The sequence below is a fragment of the Apodemus sylvaticus genome, chromosome 3 (assembly GCF_947179515.1).
Source record: "Apodemus sylvaticus chromosome 3, mApoSyl1.1, whole genome shotgun sequence".
NCBI lineage: Eukaryota > Metazoa > Chordata > Mammalia > Rodentia > Muridae > Apodemus > Apodemus sylvaticus.
Window position 1 is genome coordinate 108,812,299 of NC_067474.1, and position 25,424 is coordinate 108,837,722.

Consider the following 25,424-nt stretch of genomic DNA (forward strand, 5'->3'; position numbering starts at 1 on the left):
GCTTATTTCCTAGATCTGTTCTTTTCCAAAATAATTAGGTGGGCATCTTGAATCTTATTTTTAAAGAAATTATGGGAAGAAATGCCTAGAAAAAACAAAGAAGTGGACAATTCCCAAACACCAACTGTGTGTGGTCCAGTCATTGAAGAAGCAGGTGGATGGGTGTACCTTCTTATACAGGTCAACTTTCTTCTTTTTATTCCTTCCTTTCCTTTTATATAACTGGATATCTATGGGCTTAGAAGCATTTGTATACAAGGCTCCAGGTATAATCCCCAAACAAATAGGTGTTCAGTAAAGGATAGTAAGCATAGCCTATAATAGAAGGCTATCCCATCTACCCTTGTCTTTAAAATGACTCTGCCCGAAAGCTTTCAAGGATTCTGTATGCATTAACTATGGCTGGTGTCTATCTACTATGCCTCTTTTTCCATTGAAGATCCCACTGTACTTTGAGTTAGGCACCAGGAACTACATCTTTGTGGATGGCCCTCTCATCTCTCTTATCTATCTCTTTTACTTTTTATTCTTAATACTTTTATTTTTTGACAGTCCAGTCATTACCACCCTCCCAGTCCATCCTCCCACAGTTCCTCACTCACCCACTTTGCCACCGAGCATACCCGCTTCCTGGGGCCTCAAGTCTCTCAAGGGTTGGGTCATCTACTCCCACTGAGGGAGACCTGGGCCAGACCAGGCAGTCCTCTGATCTATATGTCAGGGGCCTATGACCAGCTAGTGTATGCTGCCCGGTTGGTGGCTCAGTGTCTGAAAGATATTGAGGTTCCAGGTTTGTTGAGACTTCTGGTCTCCATATGAGCTCACCCTCCTCCTCAGTTTCTTCCAGCCTTTCCCTAATTCAACCACAGGAGCCCCTGACTTCTGTCTATATGTTGGGTGTAAGTATCTGCTTCAGTCTCAGTCAGCTGTTTGTTGGGACTCTCTAAGGGCAGACTCGCTAGGCTCCACACCACAGCTTCAGTAACAGTATCAAGTCTTAGAGCCTCCCCTTGAGCTAGATCTCGATTTAGGCCTGTCACTAGACCTTCTTTCCCTCAGTCTCTTCTCCGTTTTTGTCCCTGCAGTTCTGTTAGACAGGAACAATTGTGGGTCAGAGTTTTTCACTGTGGGATGGCCACCCCATCCCACCACTTGATGCCCTCTGTCTTTCAACTGGAGATGGATTCTACAAGTTCCCTCTCCCCACTGCTGGGCATTTCATCTAAGGTCTCTCCCTTTGAATCCTGAGAGTCTCTTACCTCCCGGGTCTTGGGTACTTTCTAGAAGGTCCCCCCACCTCCCACCCCCTTACTACCTCACATTGTCACACTCTGACATCAAATTTCAAATTTGTACATTAGCTCAGATTTCCATTCTTGCCCTCTTGGCCAGACAGTATCATACCACAGGAAACTTTGTGGCACACATACATTGAATGTGTGTTTAAAATAATCATCAAACTTTAAGTAGAACACGTAATTTGAATATTTAATTATTAAGGAGAGAAAGTGCCAAAGAAATAAAGGAATACTTGCCTCTTCAAAGTGAGTTATTAAGACTCTTATTCCCTAATAAGCTACTGGCAGAACATAAACAATAGGAACTTCCAGGACACATAGGTAAAAAGGGATGTGCTTTCTGAGGCAAAGGAAGAAACAAAAGAACACAGAGGGTAAAGGGGAGGAAATTAATTATCCAGTCAATCACCTTGGCCTTGAGCTTTATAAATCTGAACTTGCTTGTTTAGTTAAGAAACTACTCTTCCACCATCTTGTTCTTAGCTACCCTTGGAATCTGTTTTCCATTCAAATCCCCTCAATGGCTAGAGGAACATGCTAGACTCCTCAAAATGAAATGAGACTGATTCATCTCCATAGCTGAACAAGGATAAAAAACAAAGCAAGCAAACAAACAAAACAAATCTCAAAGGCCTTAACATTGATAACTTCTGACCTAGTATTCTGGCTAATTTTTTTTTCAACTTGACATAAGTTAGCATCTACAAACAGGAAAGGAACCTCAGCTGAGAAAGTACTCCCATCAGATTTTAAGCAAGCCTGTGGGCATTTTCTTGCTAAATTTTTAATGTGGGGAGTGCCCACTGTGGGAAATTCCATCCCCAGCCAGATGGTCCTGAGATTCATAAGAAAGCAAGCTATCCAAGCTAAGTGGAGAAAACCAGTAAGCATTCTGTTCTGACTTCCTTCAAGTATTGACTATGAAATGAAAGTATAAACTAAATGAATCCTTTCCTCCCCAGGTTACTTTTGATCTTTATCACAGGTCTTTATCACAGCAACAGAGACAAAGTAGGGCACCCAGTAATCCAGCCTAGGGAATGTGATCATGTGGCAGACGTGCTTTGTGCATTGATGTTTATTTTTAATATATGTAAAACCAAAGGAAAATAGAAAATATTGCTCCCCATCGGGGAAACTTCTCTTTGCAGCAGATGGAAACCACAGCCAATCAATACAAAAAATTGTGAAGCCCTGTCACAATAGATACACACATAAACCACAACCACATACCTAAGGTTCTGGGAACAGGCTGCGAAGACAGGGAGAAAGATTAGGGAGTTTGCTGTGAGATTGTGTCTCCTAACAATCTCAAGGTCAGAAGCAACACCCTTAAAGCCTCACCAACATGACTATTGAGACATAGTTGAACAAGACAACACCAATGGTTATGCCAAAGTGCACAGGAAAAAGGCTGAGGCCGAGGCCCTATACAAAAACAACTATAGGTGCCTGGGAAAGCTGGGAGCAGATGGATTCGATGTCAGACGGTCAGCCCTGAAAACATGCATATGAGTAACATTACACAAACTGAGCATGTCATATTTAGAAATATGAGTGTATAAACATATATGCATGCCGTAACAGTGAAAAAGGAGGCCATGAATTTGAAGGAGAATGGGGAGGTCTTTGTGAGAGGGGTGGAAGGGAGGAAAAGGAAAGAAGAAATGTCACAATCATAATCTCTGCATTTAAGAAGAAAAAAGTGACGCAGAAAGGGAAACTGCCAGTTAACAACTTAATAAACTTATAACAAAAAACCTTGCTAATAAGTGCATTTTTACATAAAAGACAGTAAATTTATGTATATGGAGGAAGTTTTGCTCTAAAGAGAAAACAAGGAATATTTGGGACAAGTACAAAGTGAAGAAGGCCTTCTCGGAAAAAGGGCATGGTTGGGGAGAAGGTATCCCCACTGTGATGATTTCATTCATTCAATGCTAATGAAAGTGTCTGAAAATCAAAAACAAAGAACACATCAGCCTAAAGGCAAAGTGTCCATGCCCCAGAGGACCATCCCAGGATATACTTATCCCAGGGCATGGGGAGATCTTTAAAAAGTTATCTGAATACTAAAAAGATAATAAGTGTATCCAGTGGTGCAAGGAAAGCCACTGGAAACAGAAGTAACCTAGTTGAGTTTCCCTCAGAAGAAAATACAGAAGAGAATATATAATTCCACAGTGCAAAGAAAGGATTGAGCAAGATAGCCACAGTAAGTGATGGTACCCTTGACCTTTGGGAAAGAATCAAACTGAGGGAGAACAGAGTTCACAAATGCTCCCAGCCCAACCAGCAAGCCTTCTCCTCTGTGGGTTACACTCTTCCCAACTGAATGATCTCTGCAACAGAAACAATAGGTTCTGACTACTTTTTTTTTTTTTTTTTGCTAAAACTGATAAAGAAAAGTTAAATCAACTAGATACTAAATGTTAGGAAGAAGAGAAGAAGAGGAGGAAGAGGGGGAGGAGGACAGAGAAGAAACAATGACGCGGAAAGGGAAACTGCCAGTTAACAAAATGTCTGTAATGCTTTCTCCTAGCAAGCTGTTCAATAAAACTTCTCCTTTCCTCCATAGAAAGAAGCCTATGGATTGCCTCCAATTTCTCGAGAATAGGGCCTTTATTTCCATAACGCTGAAATTTATGCATGACGCTGGGATATGGGGAGAGGCATCAACAGATTTTTCTAGTTGTGGGCCCCATGTACTATACATACATCTTGCCATGCAAGATGAACCCACTAGTACAAGAGTTGCATGACTCTTATCAGGGTAGGAGGGTAAATGCTTTCTGATTGAACTTGAGTTCTGCTATACAGGGAATTTATGTCTGATACCATATAAATCGTCAGCAGTCCATGACTGGGGTAGGCTCCTGGGCCTCCAGAGAGAAGCTACATGCTCAATGTAAGTATGCACATCAAGTTGTTTTGAAATACTTATGCCTATGCCCATAGGTTTTTTCTTAGTCTTGATCAGAGAAGTCTCCCTTGACAATGGACAGCAGTCACCACATAAAGTTAAGACCACATAAGAGGTCCAAGTGCGGAAAACAAGTGACCATTACGTGTTCAGTCACAAATGGAACATCTACTTCACATGCTCCTAGGCTTACGAAACATCAGCAGCAGGAGGATCATTAACAACAACAAAAAAAAAAAATCCCTAAGAACTGGACCGTGGAAAGGAGTGCTGCGGAACGATGTCCTTTGAGCACACCCTGACCATCATACCCATTAACTCAGAGCACTTGTGATTAATTGCATAAGATCTGCACAAGATGGGATCTATCAGTATTCTGCCATGGAGGGGGGAAGATCTCTGAGCCTCCAGCCCTCCTTAAGGACTTGTTGCCAGTTGGTAAGTGGTGTTAGAAGTGTCAGAACACAGTCAAAAGAATGGCCCAAGGTGGACAATTCCTTGAGGAACTGTGAGAGGCAGCGCTCCAGGAAAAATAGGCAGAGGGTCTTTTGCCTCTGGTGCATTTTGTTCCCTGGATTGTCCCTGGATGTGGTTTCATGCCTACTGTGACAAACATTTACATTCAATTCATAAGACATGTTTATTCTTGTTGGATATCAGAACACAACTGTAGGACTCAATCTGGGCAGTGTATCCTGAATCTACATATGGCCTTCTGCCTTTGTGCTTTCCCAGATATAATCTATAGAATGTGCAAGGCAATTGTGTTTAAATTAGATTTTCCTAATAAGGCTCAGGAAAAGGGCTGCTCTGGATTAATATTTAGTATGTGCTTAATGACATTGATTTACACTATTCTGATCATGTTTTTCTGCATGACCCTCTTTGGATCATTGCTTTCTTTGTTACACTGATGTATAAAAGTACACTGAAGCGGAAGTGAGGTTGTCTACAGCTGCAGTTCACCCCCTGCTATCAGGTCCTCGAAGACACAGGTCTATACAGGTCAGCAAAAGTTGATAGGGAAGATATATTTTTCAATTGTGTAGGCACTAGTAAGTTCCATACATGGTTTTGTTTTTTGTTTTTAAGCATCCTGCCAATGTGAATACCCTCCACCCAGGTTTATGCCATCAGGCTTAATTTAATATCATACATACATACATACTGTCACAAAGACATGAAAGTAGAGGGGGAACTAGTTGAGGAGGGATTCTGAGAGATGGAGACAAAAGTGACTAGGAGAAAAATAGGATCCAACTATCTTATGTATGCATATAATATTGGGAAAAGGTAAAAAGTAGAAATAAAGACTAAGGCTTCTCCTTGAATTATATGCATTTACAATGAAAAGTATCTAAATATTGAAGAGGTATAGAAGGAACTAAGATGACTAATTTGTACAGAATAGACTATGGTAATTATCAATTTATTTTCCAGCAGCTGTGTTCCCAGTCCAGATTTCTAGACAAATAATGAGAAATTGCCTTTCTCTTTTAAGTAGAGATCATGCCCACAGCCCTTTGTCTCTAACACGGGACTAAATATCTGTCAAATACGACCAGCCTTTTATAATGCCAGATGGGTTTTAAGAGTTAATTTTTTTTTTCACTTGGAGAAAGCAGAAGAGGTTTAATGCTCACTTCCAGAATTTTAGAAGCAAAGGGATCCGAGGGATTCCTGTCCTCTCATGAGGAAACTGTTCATTGCAGTTTCAACAGTGCCTTAAGGTCACTTTGATGTGAGGAAGTGAGCTGGTTTGGACCTGAAACCTTCCTCCCTCAGGACTATCTTTCATGGTACCAGAGGGCAACATGTAAGCTTCCAACAGAAGAAAGGAGTCAGTAGTCCTACCCAGCTACGATGCCATTCATTAAGACCTTGACCAGTGTGGCTCCATGATCTTAAGGGTACAGTAGTGGCATGCATACTTTGCTAGTAACCGACAGATCTCTAATAGAACTTGCAGGTGTCCCATATTAGAAACCTAGTCAATTACCAAGGTATAAAGAAGTCATAGATCTTGGAGGAGAATCTATAACTGCCACTTTACTAAACCATCATAATTCCTAGCTAAACTGAATCCTTATACCCATTGGTAAGTATAGGTCTCATCCCTCATCAAAGAAACAGTACTTTGAAACAAACTGAGACCATTATGTAAAGCCACAACTGACCAAAATGCAGACAACAAGTGGCTATGTGGTACTCCAACATCTGGTAACATGTGGTAATCCCAAATCTACAAATTAATTCCTACATCCAAAGATCAAGGATGATAGTGGGAGAGGGGGTTGAAAGATTGTAGGAGCTGGGAGAGTAGAAAGTTCCCTGTGAGACTATGTCTCCTAGAAATGTCAGAGAAGCTTCATCCATTTAGGTTCAACAACATGGTTGCTTAAGGAAGACCTGAACAATAATGACCAATATACATGTTAAAGGGGAATCCTCATGAGATCTCCACCTAAGACATGCTGTTAAGAACAAGAGAAACAGACTTTCTTCACCAGCGAAGAGTCCACAGATTGGTTCTCCAGTACCAAATGGTCGGCCCTGAAATCACATACATACAAGTAAGATTATATGGACTGAACATATGTGCCAGTATGTATGTATAGGTTATATATATATATATATATATATATATATATATATATATATATATATATATATATATATATATATAGGCAAATAAGGGGTATGTAGGAAGAAGGAAAAAGAAAGGGGAAACAATGTGATTATATTTTACATTCAAAAAAGGAAGGTCTGTTCCATAGGAAATATTGAGAATAAGTTGAGAATGTTTAAACAGGAGGCAAAAAAAGGAGTATCAGTGAAAGAGAACCCAGTAAGGCTTGTCCTAGGATTATAGACAGGAATCAGGTAGGTTCCAAAATCCAGGTATATTTAAAAATCTAGAAAAAAAAGATTTTGAATCATCTCCTCAGGAAAACAGGGGCAGAAGGCCCTAACTTTAGAAGCTTAACTCCAGCACATATTCATAGACAGCTTCAAAACAGCAGGTTGGTGCAACATAAGAAGCTCAAGGTCTCTCTTTCTCCCAGTCTGGAGATGTCACTGCACAAAAGAAATCTCCAGAACTGGCATCTACCTCAGAAAGCCCTTCAAGGATCCCAAAGAATAAACAGCACTGAAGCAACATTCGTTGATTTCATTCCATTTCCAGGGATCCTGCAGGCAGGAAGAAAAGACTCTGCAAGGTGACTACAATTCAGAGCCAAGTGAGAAATGGGACATTCAGAGCTTCGGTGAGCTTATTTTAAAACTGAGTTCTTTGAAAATATTATGGTACTAAGCCTCTGACTTTCAAGAAGCAATGTATAGACCACATACTGATGGGTAAGTAACAGTATATGCTATTAAATAATAGGCTAGCAGAGAAGTCCCATTAATAATTCAATACTGTAGACAGAGAGAATCCCAGAGAGCTTCTAAAACCTTCAATTCCCCAAGAACAAACTATGAAAAAGGCCCCCATAGGCCTCTGTCCTCCAAATTGTACTCCAGCCCTCTAAGAACACCCAAGATGAGTCATAGCTTCACTGTGTAGGATAGCAGTTTGGAATGGTCAGGACACAAGCCAAGGAAGAGCAGTAATGCACCTTCCAAGAAACTCGTTCCTGAAGGTTTTCAGCAAGCACCACTGCTACACGTTTGAGCCAAAATAGATCTGCCTAAGCAAGCAAAATACTTTGAAATGAGGGATAATTCTCTTCAGCCTCTCATAACAGTCCTTAAATACCCCTACCAATATCTAACAGCCACAGTGATCATGCCAAGATTGAAATATCTCCATTAAGACCATCCTGTGGTTCTAAAAATGAAAAGGACAATCCTAATCTGGAGAGAAGCAAAACCTCGACAGGGACTTCGCATAAAAACCATGGTTACCATCACCATCCCCTAACTAGAAAGCCCTGCCTATTTGGCAGGAAATAAAGATATCAGAAGTAAGAAGAAGCCAACAGGTCCCCAAAATGAGCAAGTAAGGAAGAAGCAGTAGCAGGAAATTACAGTAAGGTCCCTGCAATTTCTCGCTCACCCACCAATTGGAACCAGTCCATATATGTACCTTGAAGTCCAGGAAATTCATATCCCGAGTCTGGGACATCAGAGTATATGACACCTTTTAGAATTATAAAAGATGTACTTAGGCCCAAGAGGGAATGTTCCAGAAATAAAACAAACTTCAAACTGTCTTTAGGTCTCTCTTGTCTGCATCATGTAAAAACTATATGACACTAGTAAGCAAATGGCTCTCTCTCCTGCTGTCTCTGTCTCTGTCTCTGTCTCTGTCTCTCTCTCTCTCTCTCTCTCTCTCTCTCTCTCTCTCTCTCTCTCTCTTGTGTGTGTGTGTGTGCACGCATGTATGTATGTGTGTGCGTGTGCGTGTGCGTGTGCGTGTGCGTGTGTGTATATGTGTGTGTGTTTTCAATATCAACATCATTTTATCCCCATATATACCCCATGATGCTTGTCATCTTTGGTCGATAGTGTGCAATAGGTTGTTGAATATATAAAGAACATAAAATCCACTCCGAATGTGGCCCTGATGTTTATGCCTCCTTTTAAAAAAAACATAGGAACAATGGCCTAGTAAAACAGATTCCTGTTCACAGTGGAGCAATGGTGAAATGCAATTTAAAGAGTTTTAAGGTAGGACAAAGTACAGGCCCAGAATAAATAAAACTCTAGAGTACAAGAGTTTATTATAGGGCAGAAGATATCCACCTAACCAGCCATACTCAAAAGGCTCAGAAAACAAATATTTCCAGCTTTCCTTCCTATAAGGCCCAGGTACCTGTACCTATAGTCATGTTGATACAAGTTTCAGACAGCATCTAGCAAAGAAACCTAGTTATATTGTGAGGACAAGTCAAAAAGAAATGCTTCTTGGAGGAACCAACTAGCTATCCTTTTTTATCAGCTCTCGTGCAGATATGGATTCAGCCATGGACCACTCAGGGCTTCAGATACCAACTCTCCTCAAGAGCCATCTAAAATCAGTCATTCTATTGGGAACATTTTGGCTGAGTCCTTCAGCCAAAAGGATGCAGATTAGTACAGGCTAATGAGATGGAGGATGGAGGAGGGATGACAGAGAAGAGCTCGAGCCACCTTAAATCCAGCTTCCAGCATACTCCTAGATCCACCTTAAATCCAGCTCCCAGCATACTCCTAGATCCACCTTAAATCCAGCTCCCAGCATACTCCTAGATCCACCTTAAATCCAGCTCCCAGCATACTCCTTCACCCTTGGATTGCTAGTTTAGTATTCCTGTGCTCTTTAATAAAACTATTTTTCATGGAAATTTCCTCTCTGTCAAGGCACTAGAGGAATAATACTTGATTGTCCATACAGGGGTGAAGAATAAGGTTTAATGTCTTTGGGGGCTGTGATACCTAACTTCACTAATTGTCCATATCCATCCTGAGGCTCAATTGTGACCTGCTTATTGATATACTTATCAGCTCATGTGATGATCAGAGCCACCAGTCTCCAAGTACAGAAGAAGTTTCAAAACCCTCATGATGTAAACCTTACACAGCCTCAAGCTTATGGTATCACTGCTAACCTACAGAAGGTACTGTTGAACTACAGTGCAGGACCAGCCGTCCACAGGACCAACTAGAGGCCTTGAGTTGGATCCTTAATCAATAGAGAGGTTTAATCACCTGGGGAAGTTACTTCAGCAAGTGAATTAGTCACAGGATAAACTCAGATGACTACCTACATCATAGTTTGAATGTTCTCATAGTACATAATGGATACCTATGTCTGTCTGCAGTGAATAATGAAACCTCATTGTTTGAGAAGACAAAGCCACAGAAATCTTTCTAATAAGTGTTTCAGACCCTTTTAATAGCCACTGACTATTGGGCCAAGAGATGCAATCCTATTTAGCAAGATTTAATAGCTGACTTGATTCCTGGTGCACATTTAACACTGCCTCTAGCTGTCTTTAGCATGAAAGATTTCAAAAGGGGTTAGTAGTGGTGTTATGGGCCCATGTCCTCAAGAATGCAAGGATCAGCAGCTACAAATAAGTCTGAATCAACTTGTATGTGATATAGCATGAAAACGGAAAACTTCTCACGGAATTAAGGAGACTCCTGAATGATTGTACTTTTCCTTAATCAAAAATATGTGGTAATAATTACTCTCTCTCCTTTCAAGTAGGATAACCTGATGTTTAGAGCCTAACATATAGCTCTCCTCTGGAAAATAGATTATGTGAAGGCCAATTATCATTTGATGTTTTCAAGTTACCTTAGTTTTCCCTTGGTCAAAAAAAAATTTTTTTTAATTTATCTCATTTCTTTATAGGATCTTGTCTCTATGTGACAGTTTAAGCCCTTTTGGGAACAAAACAATTTGTTTTGTAAAAGAAACTATCATATCTACCGAAGGATTTGACCTAAACCTGAAAAGGAGGAAGAGTGATGAGCACTGGCTATCCTTGTCTGTGATGTGTGGGCCTGTAAAAGCCTCTCCCATTTTGAAGTGATAACTATAACTGTACAAGTCTCTCCTTTTTTAAATTTTATGTATTGAATATAATCTTCATTTACATTTCCAATGGTAAAACCTTTCCCGACTTCCCCCCTCCCCAAAGAGCCCCAGCCCCTCCTCCCTCCCACCCCCTGCCTCCAAGACTATGCCCTTCCACCCGACCCACTCCCACCTCCCCCTCCCCCTTGATTTCCCTTTGTTGGGGCATCTATTGAGCCTTCACCTGGCCAAGGACCACTCCTCCCACTGATGCCCGACAAGGCATTCCTCTGCCACGTTTTTGCCTGGAATCATGTGTGCCCCTTGGTTGATGGTTTAGTCCCTGGGAGTCCTGGGGTGTCTGGGTGGCCGACATCGTTGTTCTTCCCATGGGGCTGTAAACCCCTTCAGCTCCTCCAGACAACCCCCCAACTCCTCCACTGGGGACCCCATGCCCAGACCAATGGTTGGCTGCTAGCATCTGCCTCCATATTTGTAAGGCTCCAGCAGGGCCCCCCTGGAGACAAACATATACACTTTTGACATCCATAGTAGTGTTGGGGTGTGATAACTGTCCTTCTTGATGTATTCTTCACTTTATATGAGTCTCTCCACCTTCCAAGAGAACTGTGTCCAAGATAAGTTTCCCCTAAAAATGGTCAGATATGTGAGGTACCCATAGGACCCATAAGAATTCTCAGAAGCTGAGGAACACTTGGGAGTTAGGTGAGAGTAAGAACAAGAGATTGGAAATGCAAGAGAACAGAAAGTACAAAAAACATGGAGACATTGTATGATCAGTACTGGTGAGAAATTCATGAAAATGTGATGGTTATGAAGGGGACCCCTCATTAAAGGCTTTACCGTTTAGGAGTTTATCCTGTCAGCAATAGAGAATCCACAAAAATTTTTAAACAAAGAAGTAATGGATCATATTTGCATTTCAATACTTTTGACAGGGCATAAAAAATTGATCACTTAAGATGGGACATAAAAACAAGGTAAAATTTAGTAAAGGTCTAAGATAAGGTAATGCCAGTGAGATTCAGAGTAAATTGCACAAAATTGATGAAACTCGGTGGACACATTGATAAGGTCATCATTGATCTGTCCCTAGGATTAGACTCATTTCATTGAGACTTAAATAACTTAACACTTGTTGATTTCACTCAAAATAGAAAGTGGCTCAGATTGAATAGAGGATAAGCAGTCAGATATTGAATATACATTCTTATTTAGATGATATGCCCTAAACACTCTCCATAAAGAAAGGTAGCAGTTAGGCATGTTGGCTATGATCGCACGATTAAAAGATAGTATGTATGTGTCAAAACTCGGGCATAGGGACTATCTTTAATGAAAGAAAACAAGAATGTATGCATAGGAACTGATAGTGACTAAATTTTCTGTTTTTGTCTCTACTTCACCTTTCCATTATAAGAAATATATATATTTAAATATATGTATTTAAATATACATTTAGCATATTAACATTTAATATATTTAATATAATATTAATAATTATTATAACATTAATTAATATAACATTTAACAAATATACAATTAACATATATTTAAATATACATTTAAGCATAATACATATGCTTAAATGTAAAACAAAATCAAACATCATTTCTCTATCTTAACAGAAGATTTTGCACCAGTGAGCAAGGTATGTAGAACCAGTCATGGTTTTGCCCAGGATGATCCAGGAGTGTACGGGGTGAGATAAAAGCTGTGAATAGGTCGTTGAACATCAAGAAACAATTGAATGGGAGGAAGCTGTATCCCAGCATCGCTTGTTGCAAACTCTACATTATTCAATATATTTAACATCTAATCTCCTGCCTTCTATGTTTTTGATTGTGGGTCAGTTGGTTATTTAGTTGCTCTCTCACTGGCACACTTATCTCCCAGCCAGAACTAGATGCTTATAAAATAAACATGACCACATTTGCCTATTAGACTCTATTACCCAGGCTCCTGTGGAATATCTGTGATATTTTTTCTAAGACTATTACTAGAAAGAGTTTATGGAGCTCTTAAGATGAGAAGACTCCACAGCCCTTAGAAGATGCATTCTCCCAGGATGTGGGAGGAACATAAACCATAAGAAAATGATTTGTTCCTGGTCTTTTGTGATTGTGGCTGCCTAGAAGCAAAAGTGACAATCCTAAGGGACACAGGCAGAGTCTGACAGGGGAGTGTCTACTTAACCTGTTAAATATAAGCCTCTCATTGGTAAACATAAACAGAGAAGTCCTGTGACCTGAACATCAATATTTATATACTCTTAGATCAGTCTCTACTGATCCCACGTGCGATGCACTATACTGGATGACCAAAAAGTTTCAAATATGTAAACTAAATATACCATTCATTTATGAGTGAGGCAAGAGTAAAAATGAAAATGTATTTACCTAAGCTTGTTAGATTTGCTCTTAAAATGTTTACATAATTTGGTGCAGCACAGATCAAAGAAAAATGTAAAAAAAAAAATAAATAACCAGGAATAGAAGAAAGGTGGCAGGCTGGGAAAAGGGTTCCTGTACACAGATGGGTGAGTCTGAGCTCCTGGTGAGACTAAGCAAAAGACAAAGGGTGCAGAACATGGCTTTAAAAGTCTAGGTAACAATGGAGAGAAGAAACTAGAGATCTTCCCTGCACCAAGAAGGGATTCATGTATACACTCAGCAATGGCCCAGAAAAACAGTGTTCTCCATAGAGATTTCTCATTAGTGTGAGGGAACTTACCACCTACACCACAGAGAGTAAATGTGTTCCTTTAAAGCCACACAATCCTTAGGTCCCACCAGGGAGGACAGGGGATAGCACAAAATCCCTGGTAAGTATCAAAATGGAATAAGACTTCAAATGTTTCTTCTCTTTTATGACTGTTGAGATGACAAATCTTGCATCTTATCCCAAAGAGTGCCCAACTGGAAGTCTGACTGTCTGAAAGTCAAGACTATACCAACTCCAGGGACAAGTGGACTTTCATCCGAGACTTTCCCAGAAGCCAGTCATGCTATGGCCTACAGAACTCTGCCAAAAGAAAAGCCCAGAAAAACAGATGGTGTGGGGTAAGCTGCACCCGACCAAAGGAGAGGTGGCTGCCTGCCGGCCAGAGGGCAGAAGCAAGCCTTCCAAGAGAAATGTGAATTGTGGTTATCCTACATTACCAGGGAATGGCTAGAGCCATACAGTCACCTGCTATGGTCCTTCAGACAGACTCCAAGTATACCGGCAGAGATATGAGTCCTTGCTCTTTTGAAGATTTCTTTTACAACACTGGCCATGACAGAAGTCTGTGCCTAATATTCCTTCAGCACAATGCTGTAGTCTAACTGAAACCAGCATGTGGCTGCAGCTGCCGCAGACTCAGTTGCTTCTCAGGAAGTTGCTGAAAAAGCAAATAGGACAATAATACCCAAAGCTCAGGCCTTCACTTTGCAAACAATAAGCATAAGCCAGGTCTTCAGTAATAGAAAGCCCTGAACAGGAGTAGAAAGGCCAACGAATTCTTTCTCTTTAACAAAGAATACACTCTGGGGAATTCAATGCTCACCACTGTAATACCTAACACCTAACGGAGGGCACAATTGTCATACCTAATGGAGGGCCCCATGTTTTCTGATTGAAACATGTTTTGATTTATGCATGGGAAAAAATAAGAGAGATGGACATGAGATTCTAGCATTCACAGGAATTGCTTCTCAGCCTTTTATCCAAGCTCAAGTAAAGTGTTCACGGTGTCACTGAGTGTTGTTTTGGGAAGAGTAGAATCTCATGGTAGACACCAATGTGGAAAACTCTCCTGGAAGAGTCCCCAAGGAAAATGTAGAAAATCCAAGAGGGACCAGGAAGAATACGTTGTGATTGGCAATGAGGAACCAAATGATAGAGAGGCAGCTAGAGCATGCTTCCCAAGACCAGTAAAAACTGTATAAATTAAAACAAATGTATGTAAAGTTGGTGATTGGATAAGATAAGAGTAGGGGGAAGGGAGGTAATATTAAAGTCAAGATAAAGCACATTAGAGGGCATGTGCTGAATCGGTCTTTGGTACTACTGAAAGTATTCAATACTGATGGCAGCCCTGCCAAAGGTAGTGCTCCAGGCTTTGGGATCATAAGATCCCACCCTTGAAGCCTTAAGACAGGGTACAGAAGAGAATGCACTGCCTCTAAATTCTAAGGCATGAGAGTGACATAACCAAAAGTAAATTCTGTAAACAGAATTACCCACATTTTTCATAATCAAGACTCAAAATGCATGAAATTTTTCTGGATGCAGGTGGTGTTCAAAGATTTAACTATTCCTTTTCTCCAAAACCTGGAGAGTATAAGAAATTATCTTGGCCCTCTATGGAATTTAAAATATACACAGAATAGAATAGATCTAGAATAAATCTAGAATAGAAAGGAAATCTGTTTTTCTAACTGTTGCAGCTCCTCAGGTACTAGCCCTTCAAGTTCTTTATAGCCATAATCTAAGGGAGAAAGACGCAACTATATGTCACAGGTTCGTTGCATCTGGATGATGAAGAGTGATGCACACTAGACACTTTACATGGAAATTCCCACAGGTTTTCCCCCTGCGGAAATTTCCATCAAAACCTTCCTAAAAGCAGTGGACCCTACAAGGAAGAGAAAGACATTGACGAGACCCATGTAGCCCATGTAGAGAAGATAAGTGTGGTGGGTTACCCTGGATAGTGACCTTCTTCTGCTCTTCATGGACTTCTATGCTGCAGACCTACCTGGAACCCCCTTAGTACCTGGTGAATGGAGGCTTTGCCTGCTCTGTGGCATTAAGGGCAGACCAGATAGATCAGAAAGAAGGGCAAGATCAAGACCTCAACACAACATCCTTACGGCAAGTCCATGAGTTATCCCTTGTAGCAAGAGCTAACAAGACTGTTCCTATTGAGAATAAGAAGAGGTGTCTTAGACATCAGCAAGGAGCACTCTACAATGGTCTTTAGAATACTGGGGGTTGCATCCTAGGAAGACATAGTACTTAGAAGATTCAGTGTCAACTGAAATGTAAATAAATTATATCGAATAAAAAAAAAGAAGATTCAGTGTAATTTCATCTATGTTTGTATCAGTTTAAGCAGGAAGGGTCCATCTCCCTTAAGATTCAAACTTTTTCATGGATCATAGATGTCTAGAGTTTCTTTTTGGAACTAGACAATCTGCTTAAGTCAGCCCAGTATAGAAGTATTTCATAAATGGATCAAAATGTCTCGCTCTATAAGTATTTTTTCTTCTTACTTTTGACAATATTTAAAGAAATAGAGTAGGTGAGCAGAACCCCCTCAGAGAGTGAACATTTCTTTAGAAATTTATCTTTACTAGCTCTATGAAAATACTCCTAAAAAATGTGTCAAATAAAAGCATAAATCCAATTCCTCCTGTTAACTGATTAACAACCTCACGTCTCCAATTTGGAAATCCTATGCTTGGCCATGTAAAAAGACGACTATGAGAAACAATGCTGTTGGAGATCAAGATGAGAAATATAGTGGCCATAGGAAACCTCTTTGCTTAGGTGAAGAGACAACCCTGCCATAGCTAGAAGACAGAGACAAGGAATGAAAGGAAGTTAACAATCTTCATGTGTCCTATAAGGTGAAGGGAAGACAGGGTTGACATCCCCAAGTCATATCCTAACATAGTACCTTGTAAACTGAAAGCATTTGCTACATTTCAGCTGATATATTTAAAAACTCAAATTGATCTTTCCTTTCCTTAGCAACTCAGAAGAGAGAGATGGTAAATTTTGGAACTGATTCCCTTAGGAGAAGAATATAGGAACATAAAAGAAATTTGTTTTTCCTGACTGCAATGTTGCTTCTCAAGTATGGCCTCTGCACATCCTTCCTGGTTATATTACAAGGAGGGAAGACATACTGATGTATCATAGGTCAAGATGACTAGTATGAACTAGAACATATCAAGCCACATCTCCATGAAACTATGATATTTTGAAATCTCCCTGAAAAGAGGACGTCCCACCTCAAACTTGCATAAAAGCAATTGGGCTTCACAAGTAAGAGAAAAGCATAGGAGGGAAAAAAAACAAAAAACAAACAAACAAAAAAAAGCATTGGACTGCCCTAAGGGGCCCAGGAGGCCTAGACTGGCCATTCATCCCAGAACCCCACACTCTCCCCATGCTTGCACTCTCAGAGGTCCCCATTGCTTGCAGACGAGCTTTGGATCCTCTCAGTACCTGAATCAGGGAAGGTTTTACCTGCTTTGTAAGCCATTCTAACAAGGGTAGACCAGCTGGATTAGAAAAAAAGGAAGATGAGTATGACTACAATGATACGAGGCTAGTGCCAGAGAAGAGGCCCTCTCCTGTGAGAGGCTCCTCATGGCAGTTCATATGATGGAGGCAAGAGACTGGAAACCCGGCTTCCTAGTTTTTACGAACTCCAAGCCACCAAACAGCAAGAACTTTCCCATATCAAATGTTCAGACTAACCACCACAGTGAGACTGAAACATCTTTTTTTTTCTTTTTTCTTTTTTTTTTTTTTTTTTTTTTTTTTTTTTTTTTGCTTGTGAGAGTACAAACCTTTTTTTTTCTTCTATATTCTTTGTTTACATTCCAAATGATTTCCCCTTTCCCGGTTCCCCCCTCCCCATAAGTCCCATAAGCCCTCTCTTCCCTCCACCTGTTCCCCAATCAACCTCCTTAACTAAGTCCCAGTCAACAGCTCTCTCCCTGGGGCAGACAGATGAAGATGACAGTTTTGAAAGCAAAAGAAGAGGATTCTAGTGACAAGTGGAAGTGATGTCCTCATATGTGTTAGGCATCCAGGCATCTATTCATTGGTGAAGGCCACTCATTCTGCTTCTGGTTCCAAGGGACCCTCCCTACCACCACCTTCTTTAAACTTCACTGTTTTGTGTGAACACTGAATAATAATTAGAAGATGAATTATATTCCTCCTTCCTCCAAGAGAGGAAATAGTATTTGCTTATCAGCAAAAGAAAACATGGCCAACAAATGGGAAGAAGCCCTGAATTTGAGTATCTGAGGCACTTGGCCTCTGTTCTCAGACATAAGAGGAAGCTCTAAGAAATCAAGTCTCAAATATAACCTTTATAGTCTGTATAAAAAATATCTAACTCGCACAATATAGTCCTCTGGATGATAAAAAATGCTATATAAATCTAAGCATAGATGACAGAATCAACGCTGAAATTATTGCAATTTTTAAATTGTTGGCAGAGGTCTTAATAGCTATTAGGGCTTCATCACATCCTCTCCTCTTGCAATATTGATGCTAAATCTTTATATTGGAAGGGAAATAATCCTCTGGTAATATTATGGCCAACTTAAAGGAGGAAAATATTTAAAGCAACAGTTCCAGGATGGAAGAGAGTTGCTGGGCAATCAACTCTACACATTTTCTTTAAAGTGTGCTAAGGAATGTGGGCTGGGCTGTCTGTATGATTGCACTGTTTCAACACCAGCTGGAGACGTTTAACTGCCTCTCAGTTTGGCTGCCTCCTGAAGCTTCTACTTAGTGTTGGGCCACTTTTTCCATGGTAAAAAGAACTCTAGGGACTGTAGACTTAGAAAAGTGGTCCAGTCTGTGGACACAACAAGGAACATGGCGTGACTGTCTTGGAGGTAGTAACATAAATAGCCATCATCAGGCACAATGAAGATATGTCCTTCATTAAAGTTCTATGGGACCCATAGCAAAAAGCAGGAGGTACACATCCCCCAGCCACCAAGAAGAGAGCATGAAGAACAGCAGAAATAAAGGGAGCTAAGCAAAGGGATTAGGAGAGAAGCAGAGAGATGGAAACTTTATCAATGTGGAGCACAAACAGGAGCAATCACAAAAGCCAACCTCAACCTCAACACTTCTAGGGGAAAGTGTAGAACACCCAAGGGAAACATCACAGGGCTTCAGTGGGAAGGATGGGAAAAGAGCATTCACACAGTGTGTGGCCCCTCATCCAGGACAGGGTCAGTCCCTTCTGCTCAAACCTGCACACCCCATCGTCACCCCAGACAGCCACCGCATTTGCATGCCCGTCTATTCCCAGTGGCCTTCGACATTGCAAACATACTTTGCATCCTCTCCGTGCCTGGTCAGAGCAGGTGTTTCCTGCTCTGGAACCTGCTCCATTACAGAGTAAAGGATTGAGCAACTAGGTTCAACTCAGGGGATGGTTTTCTGTGGAGCATTTATCCAAGCAGAGTTTCTCAAACCACAAATATGCAACAGAACTCTGAAAATATTCTATAGAACTGCTATTTATGGGGAAATATATTAAAATTAGCTTAAATATAAAATGCCCAGATTTTTCCAGAACACAGGCTTTGAACACAGGCTTTATAGAGGTGGGAGAATGGGTGCAATGGAAAGGAGGGGAAAAAAGAGGGGGGAACCCAATTCCCCAGCATCTGCATGGGCTCCTAAAAAGCCAGTCTAGGTCAGTGCCTCCTGCCCTTTTCAATGCTTCTGTGGAAAGCCCTCAACTAGCATGAACCAATAGAATCAACAAGCCCATCAAGATGTTGCTAGCCCCCAAGATTCTTGATAGCAATGAGATTCTGGAATGCTCTTTGTGTAATTCTTTTTATCCTTCCCTCCAGGATACGACAATAAATAGTAGTAAATGGACAGCTAGCATTCTTCCCAAGTTCCATGAGTGACAAGACGTGAACTGCTCCGTGGCAGCAAATCAGAACAGAGGAAAGATAACAGCCGTGCTGAGACAGACGCAGGCCACTGGGATGGTCCGTTCCCAGATGGTTGTCTAGGCGCAGATTATCATCATGGGAGGTTCATGTTGGGACAGACTGCCTCCAGCCAATAAGAATTAAAGGAGAAGACATTTGAAATGTAAATAAAGAAAATACACAAAAAAAAAAATTCCTGTGGGTATAGAAACCAAATAGCTAAAGATCTACTGGTTTAAAGGGAGCCATTGAGTGCAGATTATCACCTCTGGCAGTTTATAATGGCTGGACAGCAACCCATTCAATCCTGAGGGGACTGAGGACTTTAAAGGTGGGGGAGGGAGGGAGTGGAATAAATTCATCCCTCCACGGGTTAATAGCAACCAGCTTAATACTGTCCTCAGAGGATTAGCCACAGGAGAAGTAATTACGAAGCTGAGGGGAGAAGGGGTCATTCGAGATCATGACATGCAGGAATCCATTGCTGCTTTGAGTATGATTGCACCTGGCCTGAACCCACATCTGGGAACCTGCATGACAGACAAACAGGTGATGGCACTATTAAATAGCATCAGAGAGGATTACATTGATCTCAACGGGGTCGGGGTATAACAGAAGTGAATGTGGCCCGGCTAGTAATGCCGGGGCCTCAAAAATTCCTGGCACAGCCGGTTCATAGGGTTATCATCTTCCCTGCAGCTCACTGGGAGAACTGGATGCAACAGGGACCCACCCTGCTCCTGGGCGAGCACCGGCCAAGCCACTTGGAGGGGTACAGATTCAGCCCACAGATGGAGAGCACCCTTGGGCACCTGGTGTGTACATCATTCCTGATGTTACCCCTGGGCAGCCTGGTGGGATTTGTGGAGCAGTGGCTCACAATGATGCTGCGCTTGCCTTACTGTTAGTGCTGCTCTCAAGAACGCAAGGTGCTTCCGCAGCTCGCAACTTTATAACAAATCTCATGGTCCTCGCTGTTGCCATAATAACCAGCCAAGGTTATTATGCCAATATATTATGCCAAGGTGTGGAAAATTCTGGTCACAGCATCTTGTGAGACCATGATAGATACATTAAACATTACACGTGATCAAATACTTCCTGGCTGGGACTATCTGACAGGGCACGGCAACAGGCTCAAAGACCCCGGGCTGACTTTGAGCAGATGTTTTCATGGATTGGTGGGGCCTTTACCCCCATATACCTTTGACGTGGACTGTTATGTCAACAGACAGAATACCGATTGTTAACAGCCATTGTCGCAACAATTCGAGCCATTCGAGGGTTTAGGGATTTTCTTTGGACTGCACTTTTTGATTTAGTTTATGCCCAGACAAATGTGCTAGCATTCCGACAACACAGTGCCAGAGGACAAGCTCTCAGTGGACACTGGGCAGGGTGGTAGCTTGCATTCGTGAGCATCCTCTGAGGATGTTTAAGATAGCAGAGTTTGTCAAATCTCTTGTATGCTGCACTTCAGTTAAAGATCAAGGTGGGGAAAAACTTATTCATGCAACAGTATCAGGAGTTGGACAGTTACATTGTGCAGCTAAAGCCAATCATAGATCCATACAACCAATAATATATAACGCAAAGAACTTCCCTGTACAGTTCCACTTATACCAGCCACCTGCCACTGAAAATTGACCCAGTTTTGGATGTCAGTTATGACGTCTTGCTATAGCAGGAGTTTCCTGCTTCAGGGTCTTACTTTGATGCATTGTTCATCATTTAGAAAGCAACCACTCTCATTTGATTTAGAAAAAAAAATCCCTATGGGAAAAGCAATGCTGCTATATCCCTTTAGTAGGTGAGACCCTAAGAATAGATGTTAAGAAATCTACTTGTCTAATAAGAACTGTTTCTTCTGGGTATATTGACTGGGTTATAAACTTTACCTCAACTGTGAAAGCTAGTTTCCCAGATGTACCAACTGTGCTGGAGGTTGGCTGTGTCTCAGTGGGGAGATTTGATTCCATGGGTTTGGGCTAAACAACAGAAATTCCACACAGCTTCCCCTTCTCCACGTGGTATCAACACCAGAAGTTATGGATTATATAACTTAATGAGAAGAAAAAGTAGAATAAATCTAACTTGGACCCACATGAGGATCTGTCTGCTCTTGCCAAATAAGACAACCAAGAGAGAACAACTAAAAACCAATCTCTTGGCAAGACATACAGACACAGGATGAGAGCAGTGGTGGTCCAGAGACTCAATGTTGAATACAAGGTCTGAGTGAGAGTTCTGGCAGATACTCGGAATTGGTTTATAAAACTGAACCATCACCACCTTTCATTCTTTGCCATCAAGACTACAAAAGTATCCCTGTTTCTTATTAATTGGTTATTTTATTTATTTACATTTCAAATGTTAGAAGAGGTCCTTGTACTCATCTTGGGATGGACTAAAAACAGACACACCTTAACAGATATCATCAGCAAGACTTGGTACCACCCCGCCAGTTCTACGAAGTGTCCCAGTCCCGCTAACAATCTCTGGTTTCACCACTGCTAGGACAAGTATACAGCAACCAGCTAGCATGTACAATAGATTCCAAGTTTATTCCAGAATCCTGCTCAGCCCTAACATAGAGGAGTTTGGCTTTTTTGACAGCCATCCTCACAATGGAGCTTCCCTTAAGTGCCATCCACAAGACCCCCTCCATTCTTCCTTTTAACCTTAACAATAAACCTGTGGGGGTAAAAAGAAATTTGATTCTACAACAGAAAGATGTAACAAGGGAGCAAATTTGTCAGGGCTGGAAGTGTAAGAAAGGAGGTAAGCCAATGCTGTAAACTCCAAGAGACCGTTCTTTGCCTTAGGCTGCTGGGTTTACTGAGATCCAAAGCACTAAAGTCTCTGTGAAGCAGGGACTGTGTCTTATTCATCAGTGAAGTTCAAGGGTTTTAACCTGCTCATGGTTCCAGATTAATAAAGGCTGCTGCACCCAAGAGTGATTAGCCATCCCATGTCTGAACCTAACCTGTGCACAGTAGCAGTTTTCAGTGAAAGGGCTCCAGAGATGTGTACAGTTCTTGAAGCCTCAGTAGGTAGGAAACTTTCTCTACCAACCCAAAGGCTGACCCATGGGGTAGTTAAGGGGGAACAGACCCAATCTAATAGTACAATGACAGTGAAAAGAGTCAAAGCAGGACAAAGGGGAGGAGGCTGCTACACCTGGGGTCATTCTTTGATTATGGAAAAAAGGCTCTAACGCACAAAATCCTTTTCCTCCAGACTCCCAGTTGAGTGGCATTCCTTGAAGTAGGATAAGGCTTTCTACTCTGTGAGATAACAAGTTTCTAGGGCAGCTGGTCCTCTGTTAAGACATACTAAGAGAGTGGGCAACATGGGTCACTTTTCAGAGCATAGGTTATGAAGGGGAAGTGAACGGTCATATTATAAAAAATGACCTACCTGAAAAGAGAATATAGAAAATGGAAATAAAGGGATTTTTGTGCTGAGAGAGAGAGAGAGACAGAGACAGAGAGATCTTTCAAAGTTTGTATTCCACAAAATAAAGATGGAATCTTTCAAAATTCTGCATTCAAGATTTGGGGATGTACATTACCCATTATCAAGCTGCAGCGTGGTGGAATCCAATGCTTTCTTGCTCCTATCTAACTGTAACTTAATACCCCCCCTCTACCCTTCCCCATCTTTATTTTTTATTTTCTCCAGCTTTTGACAGCCACCATTATACTTCTCTAAAGTTATTTTTATATTCCATTCCATATAGGAATGTGATCATGTGACACTTGGTTTAGCTGTGCCTGACTTATTTCACATCACATGATCATCCCCAGCACCAAGTGTGTTGTCACAAATGACACAACTTCATTCCTTCTCATGGCTGAATCATATTCTACTGTGTGTATAGACCTCATTTTCATTCACTGATGGATAATTGAATTGCTTCCATCTCTTGGCTATTTCGAATAGTGCTGACCTGAACACTGGAGTTCAGATATATCTGGCATGCTAATATCTCTTTCCTAGTTACATATCCAATTATGGGGACTGCCGGCTCATATGAGCATGCTATATGTAATGTTTTGAGGACCCTTGCTAGTGCTTCCCATAAAGGCTCTACTAACTTTCATCTTGCTTCTAGCGAGCATGGGTTCCAGTCTCTCCACGTTTTATTCAGCACTTACTACCTTTATTCAGCATTTTTGAGACTAGCCGTTCTTACAGGGAAATGGCTAGACACCTCCTTGATTTGTGTCCTCCTAACTGGTGTCAAGCTTTTTCATATGACTGATGTCCATTTGATGTGTCTTCTTCTGAAAAATATCAATACACACTACTTTTGAGATATGTTTTTCCTCAGGTTCACCTACATAACAAGCAGAAAGCACTAGGGTTTTTTCTAAGTTTTTTATATATGGAATGAAAATATATACATATACATATGAAAAAGATACATGAAGAAGATATATCAAACCTTCTTTGGGATAAATTAGTGTTTTAGTTACCAAAACAAAATTTATGCATCCCTATTCTGACAACTTTACATGGTTCTAACACAACACATTCACGTCTAACTTTCTTTGACTTTGGCCTCATATTCTTTCACTGTGTCCTTTAGAACATCTCTGACTCCTCTCCAGCACATCTTCATCTCACTGCAGGAGCAAACTTATTTTTCTCTTCTCCTTCTCTCCAGAGCATTTTGGACTGTTCCAAGTGTAAGCAAAATGCTTTCATCACCATCCTCTTGATTTTCCACTAAATACTGTCCAGACACCACCAAGCTCAGGACTTGCTTTCAAGCATTCCCAGCCTCTCTTTGGTCCAGAGAAGACTGGACACTATAAAAAGGGCATGGGAGGAGGTGATAGATCAGCCTCTCCACCTGCTTTTGTCATGCTCTTAGTCTGTTGAGATGATGAGCTGGTTCTGAACCCACACCATCATACTTCCGTATGACATATGAAAGTGATGGCCTTCCCTTGCACATGGTGAAATGGATGAGGCTCGAACCACTTTTGTAGCAGATGTGCCAAATGTCTGCAGTAATCCTGTGCAATTACCCCAAGAGGACACATAAACCAAATGAGATAAAACCGGTAAATAAAATCACTAGGAGCATTTCTTCCAGTCCTGCAGACTGACGTTTGGTGCCACACATTCTCAGACTTGTCCTTAAATCTGTGACTATAGCTCTTTGAGACATACTGTATTTATTAACTAGCATTATTCCTTGGACTACCAGTTACCAAAATTGTGCTGAAAGAATCTATAATCCAGTTGCTTTGCCTGTATCTGTCTGTTGCAAGGTCAGGCTCTATACCACAAACAACCAAAATAAAACTATTCAATGGCATTCAGAGGAAGGTCTTTAAACTTCTAAGCCAGAATGTCAGCCAAAGGACCTTACTGGTTCATCTTCTGTGAGACTACCTTTAGCCATGGAAAGTCTTCAAAGCCATGTGCTAATCTGACACCCAGCCTATGGGCAAAAGACACCTTAAACTTTGCAAATGGGGCTGCTTTGTGTTCAGTAATGAGATTACCAATTCCACTTCCACAGAAAACACATGGAGTCATTTGTCTAATCTGGTTGGAGCTAAGAAAAGTTTAACTATGATTTCTTAAAATATAATTAGTAAGTTCTCTCATAGTTCTGCACTAGGGAAGCACTCATTTGCAAAGCTAGAGTGAGGGAGTCTTCTGCTTGGGGCCAACTACACTGTAAAACAGCACACTTAGCAGGTCTATTGCTAAATTACTAATACTTCAGTCATTAACCTTGTTAAGCCACATACCCAGATTGTGTCCAGCACAGAAGGACTGATGGTTTACATCTTGACATCACCCTGAAAACAGAAAGGAGGATGACTTTCTAGGGCCTAAAACGAAGCTCTCTCATATGAGCTTTCTAGTCTTAAAGCCAGAGGTCATGGGGAATGGTGGAGGGGGGAGAGTGGGGAGGACACGTGGGACATGGACTTGACATCTGTGCT